Source organism: Crocodylus porosus, unplaced genomic scaffold, assembly GCF_001723895.1.
Source record: "Crocodylus porosus isolate Cpor-Errol unplaced genomic scaffold, CroPor_comp1, whole genome shotgun sequence".
Classification (NCBI taxonomy): domain Eukaryota; kingdom Metazoa; phylum Chordata; order Crocodylia; family Crocodylidae; genus Crocodylus; species Crocodylus porosus.
The window spans coordinates 101624417-101645600 of NW_017728918.1; the positions used below are offsets into that span (position 1 = coordinate 101624417).

Here is a 21184-nt window from a genome sequence, read left to right on the forward strand (position 1 = left end):
GGCGTTCCACAAATTGGCCCTGCCCCCTCCCTGACTGCCACTCTGATCCCCTTCCTTCTGTGTGATTTGGTGCTTTGCTTTCTGCTTCTTGCCCTGTGCTCCCTGCCTGATCTCCTGCTCTGCCTTTTGTTCTATCTGATGCTGTGCTGCCTGCCTCTTCCTGATCTGCCAGGTGTCACAGGCTGCCTATTCAATTGTATTGCAGTAGCTATATTTCCTCTAACTGCTTTATATTGCTATTTTTATAGTGGATCTTGTTGCGATTTATTTTTCATAATATTGTAATCGGTCATTATTATTCTGTATCAAATATTAAATAACCATGGAAAAAACCATCTACTTTAAATTCCCTATTGCATAGCATAAATATAGATGACCTGTTGGTCCCATGATTTTAGAACTTAAACATTTATCTTATACTAAATTTATGTAAGGTCTGTGGTATGTCTGGCATGTTTGAAAAGAGGTAATGAAAGAATTAGTGAGGTATATAAGTGAATGACAAGGCATACAGTGTGAATTAAAAACAAGCAGGAATCTTATTGGGATAAGGGACAATACCACATTTATTGGAACATAACCTTATCGTTCTTTATTCCTTTTATCTGCTTCAGTCATTCCCATACATACTCATTTACTCATACAAAAAAAACAAGCACACACACAGATAGTTAAACAGTCCTACAAAAGTTAAGGTGTTACCAAGTTGTAAAGATGCTCAGGTCAGTCTGGTGACCAGCCAGACTGACCATAAGGAATGGAGCCAGGTCTTTCTGGACGTGCCCAAAACTTCTTCTTACAGGTGGACAGACCCAAAGCCTTTTCTTTGTGTTCATTCTTTATAGTGATAGCTGTCCATACAAGTCTACAGATTCTGCTGAGTCAGACACAAAGGTCATCCTCCTTGTCTCGTTGGCAGTCTGGGATTGGTAGGACTTGATCTTCCGGCTTTGTGGTCTGCAGTCTTTGGTGGAGGTCATTGCTTGTAGTCTTCAACTGTCAGGGTGAAAGCATGATTGAGTATTTCATACTCCTTAACTGTTGACATCACTGCAGCCTTTAGCTGTTAAACCACAGAAGGCTATTTTCACCTGCTGCGAGAGGACTGTCTTCCGTCACATTGTCACTTACATACCTCACTAATTCTTTCATTACCTCTTTTCAAATATGCCAGACATACCACAGACCTTACATAAACATTTATCTTGTACTAAATTTAAGTTCTAAAATCATGGGACCAACAGGTCACATATGTTTATGGTATGCAATAGGGAATTTAAGGTAGATGGTTTTTTCCATGGTTATTTAATATTTGATACAGAATAATAATGACTGATTACGATATTATGAAAAATAAATCGCAACAAGATTCACTATAAAAATAGCAATATAAAGCAATTAGAGCAAATATAGCTACTGCAATACAATGGTAGCACTCGTGCTGCAGGTTGGCTATCCCTGGTTTAAACTAAGCTGATATAAACCACATTGGAATTGAAATAAATGTCCACACTGGGTTCTTTTTGCCCATGTAATTAAACCCATGCAACTTTCTTGCATAGATAAGAGCTTAGTATTCATGCCCCTGGAGGGCATTAATTTATCCTCGTTTGTGCCTACAATCTGCTTATCTTTTTTAAAGACTGCCTTGTTAGTTCATCTTCTTTTCCTAATTCTTCACACCTCATCTTCAGGCTCTTTGATATGACACTCTCTGTTATGAGGTCCAAATTAGACTGATATTATTTGCTCCTTCAGCTCTTGTAAAGATCCGGGCTGCTCACAAGATGGAGAGTGCCCTGCTACCCTGGAAGTCAGAAAGTAAATGAAATTCTCATGGTCGCTGATGTATATGAAAGAGCAGCACATCTTTGTGAATTGAGTTCCCTCATTCCAGTTGCTTGATCCTGGCAGCTTGATTCTCTTTATTTGTGTTGTGTCCCTTTATTGTACTTCATTACCATGCGTCATTTTCCTTTACCTAGATTTATTGCCTCATCCTTGAGATTCTCCATAATGCACAATCTCTCTGACTGCCTGCTAATCCCCCTTCTGTTTTGTAGGGTTATTTTTTCTACGTGGATGTGGTGGTAATATTTCTGGGGTTTGGAGGCTTTTAACAGTGGCTGTCCATGTGTTTGGAATGGGAATAAATAAACAGTTCTGGAAATTGAGGGAAATGCTACATTCAGTAATCCAAGCAAGAGGGAAGGGACAATTTTGTGAAACCAGTGCAAAACCTAAGCAACCACTACGGAGTACCCTATTCCAAATATTTTAATTAATGAAAGGTTGGAACTTCCTCTCCTTTATGTAATCTGACCTCTGGGTAATGCTGGTTACTTCTTCTGCTTTCAGAAACTTAGTATCCACTCAATCTAGAAATACTTCCTTAGAAAAAGAATATCAAAATAAGTCACAGAAAATTCACATGAATAAAGTCCCCTTGCCTCTGGGCTTAAGCTAGGACACTGGGTATAAACTGTCTTTGTTTTGTGTGCACTCTGCTATGTAATGCTGGATTCATTGGCGAGGGGTGCATTTTTTGAGATCTGTGATGAGGAAGGGAACCTGATGAGCAGGGTTCTTCAAGAAAAATTAGACGCTCTTATGGGGACAGCATAGATTCTCTTTATATCTTAACCTTGCTCACTGCTAAATTATGGAACCTTGGAGATACCAACTGTTAAGTGTAGTAGTACATCGGGTAGCTTCCCAAACCCTTTCTCATCAAAGAGCAATAAGGATTCCTTTGCAAAATGTTACTTTATCCCACTTAGAATGATGAGATTCTTATTTCCAGTTTATAAAGGTTCTAACGAGTTAAACATTCTTGAGGGAATGCTGGATGTCTATTATACACATGACTTTTTGAAAAGCATCAAGTCATTTTCTACCCCTCAATAAAGAACATTTTCCCCATTTTATTTTAAAATATACACAAGTCTCTAACCATGTCATACATAGTACTGAAGCATTGCTTTGTGTTTCTGTATAAATTTGTGCTTGTGTGTCTGTGAAGATATTTCAAGAGAGCCTCTTCTATTAATTTAGCTTGCATTTCAAGCAAAAAAGAAGTTAAAATTGTTGATTTGACCTAGAAATCACAACTATATATAATGGTAATATAATTTGTAAGCTATGGATCTGCCACACAAATCCCTGTCAATAGTAGGTAACATTTCACTGATTTCAGCATGAATTTAATCATAAGACCTTAATAAATGCCATAGTGGGTGATACCAATAATCCATCTAGCCCTGTGGTTTTTCAGCCTTTTTTCATTTGCAGACCCCTTTGGAAATTTTGGGTGGAGGCGCAGACCCTTTTGAATTATAAGTGTGGGCAGTCACATACTTTTGATTGATTGTAGTCATGCTTTGTGGACCCTGTAGACATAGTCTCTAGACCCCCAGGTTGAAAACCACTGATCTAGCTTATTATCTTGCCTCCAGCAGTAGTAGAAATTAATTATCTTAGCAGGGATCAGCAATGTTTTTGGCAGAGTGCCAAAAACACCCACAACCTCAACTTATAAGATGTTGGAATGCCGGGGGTGGACAGTGGGGGAGCCGTGAGGGGCCTGATCTTTGTGGCAGTGCAGCCCAGGCCCCTTCTCTGCCGTCAACCCCAAGATGCATATTCACCTGCTGCCAGCAACAAGCCAGGCTGGGGCTGGGGCTCCATGGATCCCAGTACAGCCACTTGTAGCCTCCCGGCTGCCTATCACAGCTGGGCTGGGCTCTGGGAAGCCCCTGCTGCCCAACATGGAGCCTGGGCTTCTCGCAGCAGGTGTCAGGGAGACTGCAGGCAGCTGCACCGGGGTCCGTAGAGCCCTGTCCTGGCTCCTTGTCAGTGGTGGGTGTGCTTGTGCCTGAGGGTGGACAGTGGGGGAAGGGGCTGGGGCTGTGTTGCCACAGCAAGGATTGGGCCCCTCACACCTCCCCCTCCATCTGCCCCAAAGCACACATGCCAAGCAAAATGCCTTCATATGCTATGCTCTGGCACATGTGCAGGGGTTTGCTAACCCCTGTGATAGGGTATATAGAGGGAGCCCACTGTCATACTTTCCCTGGTGTCCACTATTGTTGGTTTAGAGATGAGAGGGGACACCTCCATGACTTGTTTCATAGGTATTAATGGATCTATCATCCATGAATTTGTCTGGTCCATTTATCAGTTGCTGTGAGCCCAGTTCTTCATAGATAGGGGTCTATCCAACTTGAGGAGGTGGCTGGCCAATTTCCCAGGCAGATCATGGGGCCAGCTGCCATTTTCAAGGGCTTATTGTGATCGGGGACATCAAACCTTTGGTTTAGGAGCCCCAGTGGTTCTGTCCCCTACCACTGATGGGTAGAGAAGGCTGTCTGGTGTCCAACCCTGCACCTCACCATTGATTGGCTGAGAGGGATGTCTGTCATGTGGGCCCTGCCCTGCACTGCTTATTTGTGGGGAAGGGCTGGACCACAGGACAGGCAGCCAATCAGTGGTGAGGGGCAGGGATAGCAGCTGTTGTGCCTGATCACCTTCGTGCTAGTAGCACGAAGCATGGCAGGTGGGCTGCGTGGCATAGGCGGTGGAAGGCTGAGGCTAATGAGGCTTAGCCCCTCCAAACTAATTTTGAGGCAGCTGGTGCCACCGTCCTGCAGTGCCACTGTCGTACCCCACAGCACTGCGCCCAGTGCCCCCACTTCATGCTCCTCTGGCACCACTACATACAGCACCAGCATGCACTGGCCCTGTAACAACCCTGTGGGAGGGAGGGGCAGGGGTCACCCCTCCTCCTTCCGAATAATAATTTCTCCCACCATGGTTGCTGCATGGCTGGGAAGACTTCTGGCTCTTACTGGGTATCCAGCATTTTATTTTTAGTAGGGTTTTTTTCCCCCTGCCCTCCCTTTGGATTTAGTAGAGACTGCCTGATTTCATGCTTTCAGTGAAATCCATGCAGTTGTGATTTTGGGTAGATACCTCTGTTCATAGATCCCTATCATCCAGAGTTCTCATTAACTTCAACTGATTGTTGCCATTGTATGTATACAGAACACACCATCTTTCTCAGAGCATAAGGTGGATGCCTTCAAAACCAGGACAACTGAAAGCAAACAACTGGCCTGGCTGGCCCTTGGTCACCTTTTATGACTAGGTTACCAAGTCTTTGGGTGCTGGAGTTGAGGTGGATGTCGTCTACCTGGACTTCAAGAAGGCCTTTGACACTGGTTCTCACCCCACTTTCATTTAAAGAAAAAACTAGGGGACTGCGGCATTGATGGCTAGACAGTCAGATGGGTGGCAAATTGGCTGGATGGTCATACCCAGAGAGTGGTGGTGGACGGGTTGTTTTTGACCTGAAGGGATGTGGGCAGTGGAGCCTTCCAGGGCTCGGTCCTGGGGCCTGTACTGTTCAACATCTTTATCAGCAATCTGGATATGGCTGAGGAAAGCACAGAGTCCAAATTCGCTGATGACACCAAGAGGTGGGGCGAGGTAGGCATGCCGGAGGGGAGGGACAGAATCCAGCTAGATTTAGACAGGTTACAGAGGTGGGCAGATGAGAATAGGATGGAATTCAACACAGACAAGTGCAAGGTGCTGCATGTACGGAGGAGGAACCAGCAACACGCCTATAGGCTGGGGAATGCCCTTCTTGTCAACGTGGTGGCAGAAAGGGATCTTGGAGCCATTGTTGACTCCAGGATGAACATGAGCCGCCAATGCTAGGAAGCGGTCGGTAAGGCTAGCCGCACCTTGTTGTATATCTACAGATGCATCGCAGGCAGGTCCAGGGAGGTATTCCTTACCCTCTATACAGTGTTGGTCAGGCCGCAGTTGGAGTACTGCATCCAGTTCTGGGCGCCGCACTTCAAGAGAGATGTGGCTAGCATTGAGAGGGTCCAGAGGAGGGCTGCTCTCATGGTCAAGGGGCATAGGGGCAGGCCCTACAAAGAGAGGCTAAAGAGCCTGAACCTATTCAGCCTCCACAAGAGAAGGCTGAGAGGGGATCTGGTGACTGTTTAAAAATTCACCAGGGGGAACCAGCGGGAATTGGGGGAGGCTCTGTTCCCCTGGGCACCACCCAGTATTACTAGGAATAACAGCCACAAATTGTTAGAGAGAAGGTTCAGGCTGGACATCAGGAGGTATTACTTTACAGTTAGGGTTGCCAGGCTCTGGAATGGACTCCCAAGGGAGGGGATGCTCTCTCCCACCTTGGGGGCTTTCAAGAGGAAGCTGGATAGATATTTGGCTGTGGTATTATGACCCTGGCACTCGTTCCTGCCTGGGGTAGGGGGTTGGACCTGATGATCTGTTTGGGTCCTTTCCAACTCTAAGCACTATGAAACTATGAACTCTGCATGCACTTGTTATGTATATGAAAATTTTAGGGAGGCAGCATTTAGTTATCTCCATCCGAAATTGTCCAGATTACTGGATTTAACTCTTATGATATCAACCATTAGAGCTTTAGTTAGTGGTATGGACTTCAATTTTAGACCTCAGGAAAAACTGAAATCTCCCACTGTGAAAGGCCCAACCCTCATGTCAAGTATACTTTGTGCTTAGCGTAATGCTGATTCCAAGGCACACATGGAATAACTTTCAACAGAGCATTTTGCAACACCTGCAGTAGCATTTCTTTAACGTGTTCATATTTGTGACCCAAGATCGCTTAGTATATTGTGTTACGTTTTGGTGTGGAACAATAAATCCAGCTGCAAAATTACTATATTACAGTTCAACTGAAAATGTGTTTTCATTTTAGAATTCAGACTAGTGTGTCCTCAGCCTTAAAGTATAAATAACTACTTTTTTAAAGCAAGATGTGATGAAGATCTAGTGTTTTTTAGATGTATAAAACTTGAGGCCAGAGTTTGTTCTGTTCATTTACGAGAGGAAACTCACTAATGCCATAAGCAGCCTTTTCTGGCCCACCTATCTTGGTTTTGGTTTTTGTTTACTGTCATCTTGTGCAAAAAGATGTAAATATCTCAAAACTGAGTGAAAACCTGGCAGCAGTAATGGAAAGATTGCCATTGCCTTCAGTCTGTATTAACGTCAGACACCTGAAATCGTCCAAGCTGACAAGTGGAGGAGGAGTTGATAGTCATATGGCATCGTCTTATACAGGTATCTGAAAATATCATTACAGTTTTGAGAAAAATTGGCTCCTTGTTAGATTGTTATATTCACCTTCATCCATGGCAAGTTTTGTTTGGAAGAAATTAGAAACTATATCATATTTGGATATATTTTATTATCTGTTTGTCGTCAATCTTTTATTTGGTATTTTTTCTATTATTACGTTTAATGAATGTAAAGACATCTAACAAATTATACAAACACTTCTCATAATATTACTCACTTATAACCTTGCCATATTTACTTGTAGTGATGAATGATATGAATGGTTCATCTGAGGTCTGTTGTTTTTATTGCATGTTTTATAAGCCAGCATTGTTGGTAGGTAAGAATCCAGCTACCGTTAAGTGTCATTCTGTCTTTTCCCATCTGAGATGCAGAGATATTGAAAGGAGGAATAAGAGGCTAGGGAAAGAGAGGTAAGGAGGCAAAATTAGAGAAGATAATTACAGAACATTTTTTGAAAAGTATGAATGAAGAAAAAAGGTGGGGGGGGGGCAAGAGGTTTGCCATGCACTTGCTAAAATTACTGGGATATACTTTAGGAAAGCATCCAAAATCACTGAGCTATTTACCAGGGGCACTTTTATTACAGTACACACATTCTTTACCTGCTTGTCATGCTTGCCTTGCCTGTGCTCCTGTCTGCAGATGCTAGTCACATTTTGGGTTTCCACTTTTGTAATGCTGGTCTTTTAGCAGTTATTAGGGCTCTGCTGAGCCAGAACTTGTTATGTATTCAGCTTCCTTTTAGCATCCATCATTTTTTTTTGTTTTGTTTTGTTTTTCAAAGGGAAATAAGCCATCTAGTCAGTATTTCTATCCTTATGGTGTGAAAAGCCAACACTCAGCAGAGGTTGGAATTTTATAAATTACTGTAGGAAATGTTACCCTGTGTCAGCTCACTTATATGATGGGAAATGTTCCAGCTTATCTAACAGGGATATAAACATTAGCTTGTTATTTTGCTATTCAGACTATAAACAGTGTTGTATTTGACTCCCATTGTTGTGACCAATGGCATGAATGCCAAAGGAGTTCTAGTCTCAAAGAAACAGCTAAACATATATCATGAGCATAGATTTATGATGTCTAGGTAGTTGTAAGGCAAATTATTCAATTTCTCGTGAATAACTGACCTCAGCTGTGAATGCTGAGAGATGCCACAAAGGACCTTCTGTGGTTCTCTTTCTAACAACTTAAGGCATAGTAGTATTGATGGGTTTAGCAGGCTTTCTGTTTGCTATTCGGTGTATTTTTCAAACGTTATAAAATAATTGATGTCTCCATGGGTTTTGTTTGGGGTGGGAGGTGGGGGGCTGCTTTTAATATGTTGAATCTCTTTCACAATTGTGGCTTTAGCTTTGAGTTTTGAAGAATTATTCCAGAAGCAAGTTTCTTTTTTTATATTGGGAGGGATGATGCATGGGCTTTCAGGCAAAAAAAATACCTTTCTCTTGGGTCTGGGAAAGAAGCAGAAACTAAATATCCAATAGAGCAATTATTTTTGTGTAACTGGGTGCATCTACACGTTTAGTTAATATGAAGTAATAAACTTTGGCACTTATTGCTCCTGGGTGCATCATTTGAGCATGTGCCTGGGACCACAGCACATTGAGTCAGGTTGGAGCAGCCTTTGCTGGCAAGGGACCCTGGAGGTCAGCCTGGGGCTGTTGTCTGGTTTAACAAGCTGTGGAGAGGCTGGCTGGGACATTAGGGTGCTTTCATTGTGGGGCTGCTTGTCAGGCACCCCCAACACTGAAGCACCGTCATGCCCAAGCCAGCCGGGTCAGCATCTGCACGTGTCTTGCTGCGTACCAAAACACTCCACAGCAGGGTAAGTTTTTTAGTTTACTGTGGCCTAATAGGGTCGCATGTGTAGACATTGAGACATTTACTATAGAGCTAGTAAGGCATCTCCATAAGCATCTAAGTGTCTTGTGTGTAGACGAGCCCACTGTTAATTAATTAAATGTTAATTAAATCACTTAAAAGGGGGAAGAGGGAAGTAAACCTCTGGAGTGAATGGAAGTTATCAGAAGTATCTACACACCAAGTAAACAACAACTGAGATAGATTAATCTAATTACGTAAAAGGGAAGAGGGTTGTTATTACCTGTCATACAGAGAGTGGGAGGAGGTGAGGGAGCAGGTAAAGTTTAATGAGCCATAAAACCATTGTCTGTGTTTAGTCCATAGTTTGTAGTGTTCAGTGAAGTTAAGAATTTTTGTTCCCAAGCCAGTTTACTGTTCTCTTCTCCTTTTTAAAGTTACCTTTATCCTTTAAATGACAGAGCTAAACAAAAGTAATTGTTCTACCTGATTTTTAGCTTAGGTGGTGTCTGTTTCTTTCCTAGGCCTGAGGAAGAAGGCAAGGCAGGGTAGCACCTTACGGAGCAACAGACATAACACTCAAACCATTCCAAGAATGTCACTGATTGGAAACCTGTTCACAAATGTCCCTGGACAGGATGTTTGCACATAGCACACTTAGCAGTTTACGTAGGATTGTTACTTTTTAGGAATTTTACTGCAGACAAAATGCCACTGGGGTATTAGAGTAGCCAGACCATGCCTTCCAGGGGTCAGTGCCCACAGTTTTTTGTTATTTTTTTCCCCAGGATTCCCATAGAGGGGGTGGGAGATACAGATTGGTTGGAAATCAAGAAAAGGAAGACTGTAAGTCAGGGAAATCAGCAAGTAGGGTAGAAATCCTTGATTTTAGGAAAGCTGACTTCCACAAGCTCAGAAGATTGGTTGGCAAGGCCCTGAGGGACCATGGTCTGACAAGGGAAGGAGTACAAGGAGAGTGGTCCTTCCTCAAGGAAGAAATCCAAAAGCTCAAAGGAAGTCCATCCCCTATTGTAAGAAAAGCAGAAAAAAAGGCTGGGAGACCCCTTGGCTCAATAGGCAAGTCATGGACCTCCTGAAATCAAAATAAGACACCTAAAAGGGATGGAAGTCAGAAACAGCTACCAAAGAGGAGGAGTACACAGCAATAGCTCACACCTGTAGGGAGCTGATCAGGACAGCTAAATCACAAACAGAATACAAACTGGCAATCAATATCAAGGACAACAAAAAGTCTTTTAGATATGTAGGGAGTAGGAAAAAACAAGGAAAGCATGGGCCCCTGATGACTGAAAAGGGACGGCTGATAATGGACACTCAGGACAAAACCGAATTCCTGAATGAATTCTTCACATTGGTTTTCCACCAATCCAAGCCTGTTAGCCTGCTTGACAGGATGCAGTATGATTATAGTGGGGGCAACCACTCTCCCATAGTTGGCATCGATCTTGTGGGGGAGCACTTAAAAAGACTAATTATCTACAAGTCAGTTGGACCAGATAAACTACAGCCGAGAATTTTAAAAGAACTGCCCAATGTCATCGCGCAACCTATGGCCAGGTTATTTGAAGATTCGTGATGCCTGGGAGAGGTCCCAGAAGACTTAAAGAAGGCCAATGTGGTGCCTATATTTAAGAAAAGGAGAAAGGAGAGTCCTGGGAATTGCAGGTCAATAAGTTTGACCTCAGTCCCAAGTAAAATCCTGGAAAAATTATCAGAGTCCATCACTGACTGGCTAACAGAAAGTAGTATTCTGAACATGGCTTTGTTATGAGCAGGTCATGCCAGACCAACCTCATCTTCTCCTACAATCAGGTAACCCACTGCCTGGGTAGGGGAGATGAGGTTGATGTCATATACTTGGATTTCAAAAAGGCCTTTGACCTGGTCTCCCATGATGCCCTCATGGTTAAATTGGAACAATGCAGCCTTGGCTACTTTACAGTCCAGTGGCTAGGAAACTGGCTCCGTGGTAGCACCCAGAGGGTTCTGATAGATGGGACTGAGTCATGAGGGGAGGTCACCAGTGGTGATCTCAGGCCTCAGTACTCAGACCCATGCTTTTCAACATGTTCATCAACTATTTGGATTCGGGTATTAAATGCGAACTGACAAAGTTCGCCAATGACACCAAACTATGGGGGAGTGTGATCATGCTCCAGGACCGGCTGGTGTTACAGGCTGACCTGGACACGCTTGCGAGATGGGCAGACCTCAACGTGATGTCATTTAATACAGAGAAATGCAAAGTGTTCCATCTGGGAAGAAATAATCCACAATACACTTATGGGCTTGGCAGCGCTATACCAGCCAATACCACAACTGAATGAGACCTGGGTCTTGTGATAGACGACAAAACAAGTATGAACCACCAATGCGATACTGTAGCTGGCAGAGCTAATCAAACACTGTCGTGGATCTACTGAGGCATCTCGAGCAAGGCTAAAGATGTTATCCTCCTGCTCTACTTGGCCTTGGTGAGACCACAGCTGGAGTACTGCATGCAGTTCTGGACACTGCACTTCAGGAAGGATGTGGAGAAGCTTGAGAGAGTCCAAAGGAGGGCCACGTGCATGGTTACAGACCTAGAAACCAGGTCATCTGAGGACCTGGAACTGTTCGGCCTGGAAAGGAGAAGACCCCGAAGTACATCAGGGGAGTACACCAGGGCCTGGGAGAGCAACTATTCACCAACGCCCCCCAGGGGAGGACTAGAAATAATGGGCACAAGCTGATTGAAGATCACTTCAGAATAGACATAAGAAAAAAACTTATTTACAAGTCGAGTACTGAGCATTTGGAACAGGCTTCCCCCAGAGGTGGTACAGTCACCCACCCTGATGTTCTTCAAAAAGCGTCTTGATGCCCATCTTGCTGGGGTATTTTGATACCAGCAGTCTTTCCTGCCCAAGGTCAGGGAGGCTGGACCTAATGATCTGTAAGGTCCCTTCCAGCCACTTAAAAAAAAAAAAAAAAAGAAACAAAACAATACAAAAAAACTATCAAGATGTCATTGCTGGCAATTGCAATTTTCTGCTCCCCCTTCTCAAAAACATTGAGTTAAGAAAAGGTTGATAGACTTTATTAAAGAACATTGTTACACTTAAAATCTATGTGGTTTGATGGTGGGTGAGCATGTGAGTGGGGAGGGTTTTGTGGGCTCCCTGCTGGGTGCTCTGTGCCCCAGCCCCAACTCTGCTGTTTTATTTTTGTGGCTTTTACTGGAAAGCATTTTGTCAATGTCACCTCTATGCTGTGGCCCCTGCGTGGTGGAGTACCAAGATCATTTGGGGCAGGTGGTATAAGTGGAGCAGTGGCCAGGTCCTCTGGTGGCAGGGTGGATTGGGGACAGCTGTGTGGCCCCAAAGGGCTTGTTTTCTCTGCTCAAAAGCATTTTGTCATTTCATCTCCCTGCTATAGACTTTGTGCTGAGGGTGCTCACTTAGAGGTGTGAGTGGAGCTTCATGACTCCTTGTGTTCAGGGGGCTTCATGACTCCCCATTTGTGGTACCCAGGGGCAAAAAAGCAGAATTCTGATTTTGGAAACCACAAGCACACAGCCCTCCTAAACAGATCGCTACCCCCAACTCCAAATGAGCCTGGGATCCCTACTCAGCGTCCCTAGCAAGGAGGGGAAACTTCCAAACTTTCCCCTTGCCCACCCTGTAGCCTGACATCTCTGTAGGCAATAGATCTCTAGGCAGTAGGGTCCTAGCTGCATCCTAGAGTGCCTTGGTGCCCTTCATGGGTTTGGGGAGGTGACAAGCGATGCAGTTCATGATGTGTGCAGGACTGACCAGACACTAAGCATGGAATGCAGTGTCCACACAACATTGAACCAGTTCATGGAGGACTGGCTCAAAACAGTACTTGATTTTTCCAGGCATGTTTGTGAAACGTTCCAGGAAGTATAAACCATTCCTAAGTGGTGTGCAAATCTGGACCCTGAGGTTTACAGTGCATTTAAAAGGTTCTAAGAATTGCATCTGTCCATGCCCTAAGGTGTCACCCTGCCCTACCTTTTTGTATAACTTTGGACTAATACAACTTACTGCTCGTCTCTCCCTGAGGAAAGGGTATTTTGTTGCCGCGAGCTCATCTACCATCTCGCCCAATAATACAGTTGGCCCAATAAAAGATACTACCAAATGAGTCTTGCTGCTTACATATTTTCTAGACCATCTTGGCTACAACACCACCGCTAGAATTGTGTAAACAGCAGTATAGAAAGTTTTTCATTTTGCAATGAGGATCCTAAATGGAGAGGATCCTCTACTGCAGCATTTCTCATCCTGTGGCTCGCAGGAATATATCAAAAGGGTTGCGAAAAAACTTTAAAAACGGATTCTCCTTTAAAGGGGAAAAATGCGGGAAACTGTGGCTTTTTCCTTGCAGACTGGCAGAGTTCCAGCCTGCAAGGGGCTGCTTCCCCTCTACTCCCATATCCCACACACCAGAGGGCTGGGGCCTGGGGGTGGGACGCAGCAGGTTGGGAGTAAGGGGCACCAGGTCGGGACTGTTTACTGATGTTTACAAATGGGTCCTGGTAGAAAAAAGTTTGAGAACCACTGCTCTAGTGTAGTCTGGAACGTGCTGTGTGTGGCTTTTGTATTACTGTTGCATTTAGAAGATTTTTTTTTTAAGCAATATGTGTAAATCTGCTAAGTGTGAAAGTCTACAAGTCTCTCTCTGACTGGGGAGGGCAGGAACCTTGCTTAATGGAGGCTGGTGTGGTATGTGGAAGTTTTCACGGCAGATGATATACGGTATTGGGACAGCATTTTCTTGGGAACTGTTCCTGGCCTGATACTGCTTCTGCTTTTAGAGCTGTGGGTGAGGATTCACAGAGCAGCGCAGAAGTGTCTGTAATTTTCTCCTATCCTTCTTGTAGAATAGGATAAATCTTCGTGAGAGCTAGTTGAATACCTTCTGGTCAGGCAGTCCATCACAAGATCATGCTCCATGTTTCCAAAATATTAAGCATTTCCTCTGGCCACTTTAAGCAGCAAAGTGATTTGCGCAGCCCCAGTTGGTTTTACTCTGGCGGTTGCATGTTTGACGAGAGGACAGTAGAACAAAGGTTGTTTCTGGATACCTGAGCAGTGGAAATATTGTCATTTGGGTCTTTTTTCTGGCAGAGAGAAGATTCTTGATGCTGTTTATCTTTTTAATACACACAGTGTGGAGGGAAGGAACAGCTCAGATTCAATGTAAAGAGATGTTAGCAAAGAAAAGAAAAGACCAAAATTAAAAATGTTCTTTTGGGGCTACACAGCCAACATGCAGAATAAAAAGGGACTGATTAGTTAGGTTCAAAATATAATGTGGTGGTGGTACTCCAGAGGTTTCCTATCAGACTTTTTTTGTAACTTGTTTATCCTGAAAGATACGTAAAATATGGTCTTGTTATGAAGAAAGCATTCAATGATTTTATTTGCTTTCTGGAAAGGAACTTTTGGGTGTCTTTTTTTAATCAGTTATTAGAGAGAGCACATTGTGGAGGTAGGGGGGACCTTGACTTGACTCCTTTTACTGTGTAAGCAATATATATACAGCTTTGATGTAGAAGTCTGGGCAATTCTGATAAGACCCAGTGTTACAGTAGTCATAATATGTTTGGTCTTCATTTACCGCTGCTATCTGCAGCTGACTATACATAAAGATTTCCAGGACACTTCTCAAACCTTAAGCTTCTATAATATTGCAGGTTTTTTTTAAGGCCATTTTATCCTAAAGGCCATTGGGCTTTAAGCAAAGATGTGAGACTTGATTGATGCTTCAGTCTTAGGCTCTGTCTGTAGTCTGTACAATCTAAGATTTTCATTTGAAAACATTTTCTTTCGTTTTGAAAAATAGCTTTCTCAGTGTACTTTTGTCCAGTTATCTTGGCCTTACAGGAAACTGAATTCAACTAGATTAGAGTAGGGAGCTTTTCTGTTAACCTCAGTGAGTTATGAAATTCAAAACCTGGCTATGAAACTCTTTGAACCCTAACTTTTAAGACAAGGCAACTAAGAAACAGTCACAATGCTGAGCTTTGTTGTTGTTGACAACCTGTCCTTTAGTTAAATGCTATGGGAAGTCACAAGTCACCTAGGAACATATGCAGTGGAGAACAGTCTTCAGTACTGGTGTAGTGTTACACTGAAATGAGACATCAATAGTGAACTGCAGACCAAAATCCTTCATGTCATATACTGCTGTCTATTTGGTTGATTTTTAAATTAGGTTAATTGGGTCCCCACTTCCTTCTTTTTCCTTGGAGGACATCACAAACTTTAGGAAGACTGAAACTGTGACTGCAGGAGGTTGAAATTGGAGCTCCGTCTGTGGCCTTCAGCAGGGTTTCTGGGGTTTGCCTTGCTGTGCTGGGGGGAGACAAGGTGGATTGGATTCCCCCCCACAGGGTGAAGGGCTCCAATCCACCCACCGCCACTTGAACGCGACTAGACAAATTCCAAAATGGACCTCCCTCCCTTGCCTTCTCCCCCTCCCATCCTGAGACACCATCAGAGCTGAGGAGGGTAAGGGAAGGATGGAGCTAGGAGAAGAAGCTGCAGACCTGCAGCCTCTCTTGCTGGATCTGCTCCAAATTGGAGCTCGATTTCTCCTACTCTCCCAAAGCAACAGCTAACATCTGTTGGGTCAGGAGGATTGGTCTAACCCATGGCGCTTTCTGTGAAGCACCATGAGTTAAACAGGAGAGCTGCATTTCTGTCTGTGACTCGAGATACCTGGGTATGTCAGCAAAGCCTTCCTTGTTGTTGACTAACCCTAAGTTAACACTTGGCATTTAGATGTTCAAATGTGTTGTGCATCTGCCTTTCTAGGCTGTGTATAGATGAGCACAGACATGCGGTATGTGGTGCCGCAGCGCAGGTGTTCCCCTGCTGCTACCTTGCACAGAGAACCCATGCAAAAAAACCCACACTGAAAAAAGTGGGGTGGCTCATGTGACGGCACCATGTGCCACCCAAAACTGGAGCCTGGCCAGTTGGAGCCACACTGGCTGCTGGCTAGGCTTCCTGATGCAGCTGTAGCTCCATGAGGATCCCAGGTAAGGCTCCAGGGGCCAGCACAGTTGCTGGCCTCAGCCTCCCTTACCCCACCTGGGGTAACCTGCTGTGGACCAGAGCACACATGGCACGGGTGTTCCTTGGGTACACATAGCAGTGACACAAAGTGCTGCTGCTACTTGTCCCCGGGGAAACAAATGTCTGCGTTCATCTGGACGTGGCCTTAGAGGTCAGACTTCTTGGTGGGGAGACTGTCTTGTAGAGAGCCAAGCTCACTGTTGACAACTTGACAATAATTTTTTTTTACCTTTAGCCATTCTGAGGTGGCCAGGTTTTCTAAATTAGTTTAGGTTGAAATATGGTACATGCCCTGGCATGCTTTAAAGATAAACTTATTTTAATTATATATATTTTTCAAAGAACACAGATATTTGGTGCAGTTGTAAGCTTTTGACTGTAATAGCTACTTATACAAAAGGGTGGTTTTAATGATGTATTATGATATAAAATAATTTTGGCAATTTTTAAAAAAAATAACTTCATAAAAATAATTTTATTTCCCTGTAGCAAGTACCGTTATTAAAAAAGATGAGCTCTTTCTTTCTAAACAAATTATGCGTTGTTTATAGCACTTTGCTTTGTGCTAGGTTGAGTAGGTTTTTTGTTACCATGGAAAATTTTCATATTATTAACACTTCCAAAGGCACAGTTGGACAATACTGAGGAGAGTTTTTAAAATGCAAAATCTGGCTCTGATCCTACAAATTCTCATGTACATGGCAAATTTTACTCATGTAAAGAGTCTAACTGAAAATAGGACCATTATTTTTACTCATGTACTTAAACCAGTGGTTCTTAGTGTTTTTAGACTCAAGGCACCCCTTGGAAAATGCCAGCTATTAGTTTTCATTTGTTCTTTGTCTATGGAAAAATAATAGAACAATTTTTCTTTTGCAAAGTACTCAGAGAGATTGCAAGAGGTCAGAATGTTTTCTAGATTGTGGATCTCTATTTCGAATCTGGGTTTACCTTGTGAATCAGGTTTGCACACCTAACAGTGCTAATATGTGGCACCTGCAGCAGCCTTAGAAGGACCACAGAATCACTAGTTTAAACTGTTTGCAAGCATGAAGCCTTTTTATGCTTAAGAGGGGGTTAGGAACATGACTTTATAAAATGGCTATTGGGAGTTCAGTCATGTAATGTTACAGCTTTAGTTTAGCTGCTCAGTCTTACTTGAATATTTGGCGTCCACAGTCCACTTGATCCTTTTTCGCTTGGAGATTTTAAGGCTAGGACTGAGGAATAAAAGAAGAAGCTTTCATCTACTAGTGTAGAACACTTCCAATGGGAGAGCATAGTTTGTTTTCCTTTTTGGTTTTACAGGTGGTCAGCATTTTTCACAGTAATCTTTTTTGGCTTTTCCCCCCAAATTAATGTTTTCCTAGACGGTATTCATTACAATGTAGGACTTTTCTTTGTACTTACAAAAAATGAGATTTTTAAAAAAAAATTAAAACAAGAACTTTTTTAGGTTTTGATATGACCAAAAGAAAACAAAAAACCTCAACCCCTATAACTAAAAACAGAAAAAAAACCACTGAGAACTCGTCCACAGGTAGAATACTAAGGTAACTAAACAATTATATCAGCACAGCTCTACAGGCAGAAATCTGTGTGGATGTTTATAAGCATGCTCACTTTGCATATTATACCAGTTGTACATTTCCTGGGCAAACAAGACCTTCCCTATTCTCTTGTAACCTCCTTCTCTATTACGGTCTGTGTTCCTTTGATCAGAAAGGTATTAGCCTCTTGTTTTTGTTTTAGAGGTCTTTGCATTGATCTAGAGGTCTCTTCTGAGGACATTCATTATTGTACACTCATGTAATGCCTATTGCATGTCATTCATTATATTGAAGATAAAAACTATAAGAGATCCTGCTTTTCTACCTGCTGTCAACATAACAGGTAGAAAAGCAGTGTTTTCCTTTTGAACTTTCAGCCACATGATTTAAGATGTTCTATTTACCATTGCACTATGTCCTACCTTTGGGGTGATTGTCAGTTATTGAAAGAAATCTTTTTGGAAAGTTAATTAACTTCCATTCTAATACTTGTTGTCTTGTCAAAGATGTTAACTAATTAACTGTTTTGCCTTTAAGTGAGAAGCACGCGTGTGAGCAAGCTTGGATAATCAGTTTGTGGGACACTTGAAACAATTACTCTGATTTGTATTTAAAAAAAAAAAAAAGAATTCTTGACGGACTAGATCCAACCTGCCATGCTTACCTCCACTCATCACTTCTTGTTTTAAAATAGTTTGAAAACTCTTCTGGGCAGGGACTGCCTTTTAATACATATGTGTGCAACACTTCAGTTAAGTTCCAGTGATTTAAAGAAAAAAATACTTTGCATATACAACATGTTGCATTTGGAACTATTTTGGCAGTAGTTTAAAGACTAATTTGAAATCCACTGGCTTGGCTTTGTAATCAGCATTTTTTGGATAATAGCGAAGGGTGCACTTAGGTGCTGTATTTGTTATGGTGAAGAGTTTTATACAACCATCTCTTGTACCGGCATTGCTTTGCACTCATCAGAACTTTCACACTGGGCAAGAAGATGCAATGAGGAAGAATGATGTGCTGTTTAACCCTTTACATCTTCACTACCTGCTTTACTGTTTTGTATGCATACCAGCCCAGCCTCTGGCTTCTTTACTATTCATTCCATCCAGGAAGAACACATGCCAACTGTAGAGACTTTCTCAGCCTGACAAAAGGTTTTTAAACCTGGAAGCTTGCTAAATTCCCCCCTGCCAACTATTTAAGTTGGCCTAATAAAAGATGTCAGATTCACCCATAGAACCTTGTCTGCCTATGTCCTTAAATGGCTACAGCCTACACTCCTGTTTAACCCTGACTCTTTAAGATGTCTTTGTACCAGTTTGTTCTTTTATTCCCAATACATTTATTTTCCTCTGTTTTGTGCCCCCATTCCTCCACTTTTCCAGGTGATTGGTTTAAAGCTACTTTTTTATAGGAAGTGTTAACTTAATTTTTTTTTAATGCTTTAATGTCATTGCCCTCCTCAAGTTTTGTTCTGGCTATCTCTTAGTTCTACTTTTTTTGGCTAACAGACAGACTAATTTTGTTTGATTTGGTTTCAGTGGAGACCACCTAATAAACCCCAGTGAAATGCTCAATTACACGCCCACACAATTTTGCACATAAAATATATGACTGCACATAATTACTTTTGCGTAATTTAACCAGGGCCGGCTCTGTGTCTCCACCTCCGCATGGCTTTCAACACTCCAGCTGGGATCCCCATGTGGAGGCACTGAGTGCAATGGTACACTACAGACAGCTGGTGAGTGGGGAGGGAAGCCCCTGCCTGCAGTGGGTAGGCATGGGGTTTGTGGTGGGCATGAGAGTGTGGGGGCACCGTACCACATGCCCTCCCCTCCCCGATGGTGCACAGCCCTTGCTGCCAGTGGTGGCAGCAGCAGGCGGCAAACCCTTGGGGTGCTCATGGCTGTGGCTGGCAGAGTCTGCCAGCAGTGTGCAGCTCCAGCTGAGTCTTGGGAGCTGCATAGAGCTGGCCTGGACAGCCCACTGGCATGCAATTTCAACCCAGGCTGGGCTGACTCCATGCCAGTATGTAGAGCTTGCAGCACTCCAGCGGTCAGCCATACATGATGGCATGGAGCCTAGCCTGATGGCATGCAATTCCTTGCCTCCACATGTGGCTTCCCGCTGGAGAGCTGCAAGTGCACATGGAGGCACAGATCCCACCTGGCCCCACGGTGCTCAGCTCCCACCTGCAGTGCTGTAAGCTCCACCTGCTGGCACAGTGTCAGCCTTGTCTGGTCTGAAGGCACACACCAGTGGGCCAGGCCAGGCTGGCTCTGTGCTGTCACTTGCAGACCCCAGGACTTAGTGCATAATTTTGAAATTTTCGCCTGGGGTGTAATCTAAACCCTAGTTTACACTACCGAGTGTTTTGCTGGCAAAGTTTTTTAAGAGTGGTGGCAGAACCCTCCCCTCTTCCGGGAGAGTTTTGCTTTCTTTGTTGAGTGCAGTAAGTCTTCTGCTACCATCCAGCAGCTGGCTTGAACGTACGTGCAGGCAGTCGGGCCTTCTGCCAGCTTACATGGTTCCTTCAGCAGCTGGTATCTCCTTGGGCCGTGCTTCATGCTTTGGCAGTGCAGTTGCTGCCGTAGTGGAGCCCCCGAAAGGCACCACAAGAATGTGCATATATGTTCACTTTGGTGGCTGGCAAGTGGTTGCTTACTATCTCCTGCTGTAACTACTGGCAGAGACAAATATAGACAAGGCCTAAAGTAGCAATAAGCTCCTATTCAGGTAGCAGAGCAACTAGTCTCTTCGCTTTTTCTTCCTTCCTTGTCTGCAAGAGGGAAAACTGACGCAGGTTTATTTCTCACTGAGCATCTGGCTGCCAGAAAAAGTGCTAATGTGTTGAGGAGATCCAGGTTCCTTGTACTTCCCCAGGCTGTGGTAGCAAATACTTTGAAACCTCACAGTGCTAACAGGAGACAGAAAAGTGGGAATGGCAGAAACTGTGTGTCATGGACCGAATCAGGAGTCTGGAGCCAGCCACCTCGCAAGAAAACACACACCCAAATAGGACTTGTCAGTCCCTGATTGGTCTTGTCAGCTGTCTTTGGGTCCACAGGTAAGATGGTAATGGAAGACGGGTATCCCCGACTGCAAGACATTGCTGATGGTGGTAGCAAAGCCCCTGATAAAATGCTTATTCTTGTTTAAAGCATCTACCCTGCATGAGTTAGGAGCAGAAACATCAGCTTTTTTTCAGTGTTATTAAGTGATCTGCTGAACAAATTGCAGTCTGTCTTTTTGATTTAGCATTCTTATAGACTCCTTTTAGGTCACAGCCAAAGGAGTCCCACAGATCAGTTGAATTTCCTACTTGAATAGCTCAGAAGAGCTGCACAAATCAGGCCTGTGACCTGTGTAGGATACTTTCACAGCTGGCAATCACTGTTGGTTCCACAGAAGCAAGTGTTGTTATAACTGTTGTTTTAACATCTGGTGCCCCACAGAGTACTGGGTGCTTCCCAGCACAAATCAGGAGATGTGGTCCCTTCTGCAGGTAATGCACTATCTAATTTCAACACAGAACATTGTGCC

General features: G+C 43.5%; 1 long non-coding RNA gene across 1 annotated transcript; it reads left to right on the forward strand.

The window, feature by feature from the left end:
* The first annotated feature begins 609 nt into the window (after positions 1-609).
* Positions 610-19455, forward strand: LOC109311992. The gene is made up of 3 exons (XR_002101678.1): positions 610-726; positions 10387-10392; positions 19445-19455. It is a non-coding gene; the product is annotated as an uncharacterized LOC109311992 (long non-coding RNA).
* The last annotated feature ends 1729 nt before the right edge of the window (positions 19456-21184 follow it).